This window comes from Camellia sinensis, chromosome 13, assembly GCF_055761805.1.
Source record: "Camellia sinensis isolate YWXY chromosome 13, ASM5576180v1, whole genome shotgun sequence".
Taxonomy (NCBI): Eukaryota; Viridiplantae; Streptophyta; class Magnoliopsida; order Ericales; family Theaceae; genus Camellia; species Camellia sinensis.
The window spans coordinates 66,275,394-66,278,499 of NC_138973.1; the positions used below are offsets into that span (position 1 = coordinate 66,275,394).

At 33.6% G+C, this 3,106-nt stretch overlaps 1 pseudogene; it reads left to right on the plus strand.

Moving 5' to 3' along the window:
* The first annotated feature begins 1,510 nt into the window (after positions 1 to 1,510).
* LOC114279370 (NAC domain-containing protein 83 pseudogene) lies at positions 1,511 to 2,400 on the plus strand (annotated as a pseudogene).
* Positions 2,401 to 3,106: the final 706 nt, after the last annotated feature.

Consider the following 3,106-nt stretch of genomic DNA (forward strand, 5'->3'; position numbering starts at 1 on the left):
TAAGTTGCCAAACTATAAAACAATATGTGCAACATATGGGTTGTGTTGAGCCATGATACCACTATCAATCATCCCATAAAAACAAATTGAATTAATGATTGGGATCAATTCCACTAATGTAAAGATGATGATAAGATAAACAAATTTACTTATCACACTATTACTCGTTTGTAAATGGGCATTGGACATTAAAAAAAAAAATTTCATATAACGGTGATATCATATTAAAAAAAATTGATCATATCATTGAATTTTTATTCTGTGGATGAAGCAGCCATTTTATTGTTCTTGGTTATATTGTTTTATCAAGAGTTGTGCCTTGTTTGGGAATTCGAACTCAAATTTGGAGGAATTGTTAAATACTCAGTTATCCTCAAATGCTGTACAATTCTATGAACCAAACATCTTTGAGGAAAACAAAAAAGAATAATGAAATTGTGAGTTAACATAGCTGAAAAAAACAAAGGAATTGGTGACTTGTTTCCTTTCTCTTTGAGTTGATTTTTTGCTTAGATGTGTTGTTTCACATTTTTACATCAGATAAAATCGTTACAATAACTATAAAAAACAAAAATTGGTCACAAAATCTAAATCTTTAATATCAAACACAGAAATTAACAATTTTTATACTGGAATACAATATTTCAAAAAAGATAAATTAGAAATCAATAAATTTATTGAAATCAAAACATCAAATCCAAAAACTGAGAGCGAAGACTCACTGTCTCGAGGATAAGAACCGAATCGAAACTTCGCTGATACAATGATGCTTCCTCGACAATGTTGAAATTTCCTGTTAAAAAAAAATAAAAATTGTCGAAATTTCGGAGGGAGGGTAACACCATAATAATTGAATCTCATTCTCCAAGCCAAGTCTGGCAATGGTAAGGAAGATCGAGGTGCTGCGATTGTGTGAAACCACATTTATAAATTGAAGACACTTTATGGGTACTTTTTTCTGGGAAAAAATTCGTACATAAAATAACATGAATATAAACAACAACAACAATAACATCCAATCGAATATAATCAAATTTCACAATGAACTCAAAAAAACCCCTAAAATTAACCAAACAATAACATGCTTTCCCTGCAGCAATGCCCCAAAATAAACAAAATTAAATCACCCAAATCCATTTGCTTTACATAAACATAGAATTTTTCATCAACATGATTGAATTTTCTGTGCTTACAAACAAACCCATTTGCAAACTAACTCATCACAGTAGTGTGAATTATTTCAGAACCCATTTTCTAAATCCACAAAAACCCTCAACTAAACACACACAGAGTGAGAAACACAAATCAATACACCACTTCACACACACACACACACATACATCTGGAATTCATGAATATGAGCTAAGAAAATTTTACCTTGAATTCATGAGAAGCATGAGAATTGATTGTTGATGTTAAAGAGGATAAGGTTATGAAACCCTTTCAATATTGCTCTAAATTTTTCTCAGTTGAAGCCAGGGATAAATCTTGGACAGAGATAGAGATAGAGATGGAGATGGAGATGGAGAAGGCAAACTTCGTTAGAAATGGAGGAATGATGATGAAACTGCCAATCGATTTTAGATTCCACCCAACTGATGAAGAGCTTGTGGTTCACTACCTCAACCGAAAGATCCACTCTTTTCCATTGCCTGCCTCTGTCATTCTCGATCTTGATGTTTTCCAGACCAACCCTTGGGACTTGCCTGGTTAGTTACAATTATTCCTCACTTAACTTATTACTACCTAGTTCCTAATTCCTACTAAATTGCGACAAATGTTTGGTTGGTTTCATGCCCTGTTAAAATCAACTAAACGAATAGTTCAAAATGCAATTTGTACATAAATTTAGCAACATCCTTAAACCAAGATTGTATAGATGTGATTGGTTTTAAATAAGGAGTATGCAATGTCTTCTAGGTGTCATATATTAGGGGACATCAAATATTTTCTGAAAAAAATTCTAAAGTCAATCACCTTTTAAAAATTATTTGCACACACAAATAAAAATATTTGAAATCTATAGATACTTTCAAAATTTTCATTATTTTATAAACACCAAAAATTGAACAAAGAAAATAAAAACAAAATCAAATAGAGCCTTTTTATGTGTTTGTGTTCAATTAAAATTGATAAATTCTTCTAAGCAAACAAAATCAAATAGACCCTTTTTATGTGTTTGTGTTCAATTTTGTTTTTAATGATTTTTTCCACCTCTCTATTCGTGGTTCAGGTGATTCGAAAGAGAAAAGGTATTTCTTCTGCAAAAGATCAAAAAAGAATGTGAACAAATGCAAGGGAATCACAGGGTCTGGTTATTGGAAAGCCATGGGCAAAGACAAATATATTATATCTCCTGGAAGCAATCAAGCTGTTGGGGTTAAAATTTTTCTCAGTTGAGGCCAGGGTTGACACAGCCCGTCAGAAAGAGAGAGAGAGAGAGAGAGAGAGAGAGAGAGGCAGGACACGATGAACTAAAAAAAAAAACCTAAAATTAGCCAAACAGTATCAGAAATCGCAATAATAATAAAAACACACAGCCCAACAGAGAGAGAAGGGGAGAAGTAGAAACCAAGGACTACCTTGCGAGCCGAGTTCGAGAGGCAGAAATCGAGGACTGGAGAGCAGCGTCGAGAGCGAGCGAAGAGGAAGGGTAGGAAAGGAGAAGAACAAAGAGGGAGAGAGAGAGATCTTACCTTGCGAGCCGAGTTCGAGAGGCAGAAACCAAGAACTGGAAAGCAGCGTCGGAGCGAGCGAAAGAAGAAGAACAGAGAGAGAGGGAGGGAGAGAGAGATACAGAGGTAATGTGGAGGAGACATGGGTGAGAATAGAGAGGGAGAGAGAGACGTGGGTAGGTGGAAGGTTGAGAGACAAATATTTGCGCGGGAAATACATAGATCTGAGCCATTGTTATCTATCCACGGTTGTTATAGGCCATTGGATCAAAATGTATCTCACATACATTTTGTACATTTTCAAAAACCTTCTTCCCTTATTATATAGACTAGCATATATCTGTACCTAAATAATATTAAAATTAAAATATAATTAAAATATAATTTTAATTTTAATATTATTTTATTTTATTTTTTCATTTGATAAAATC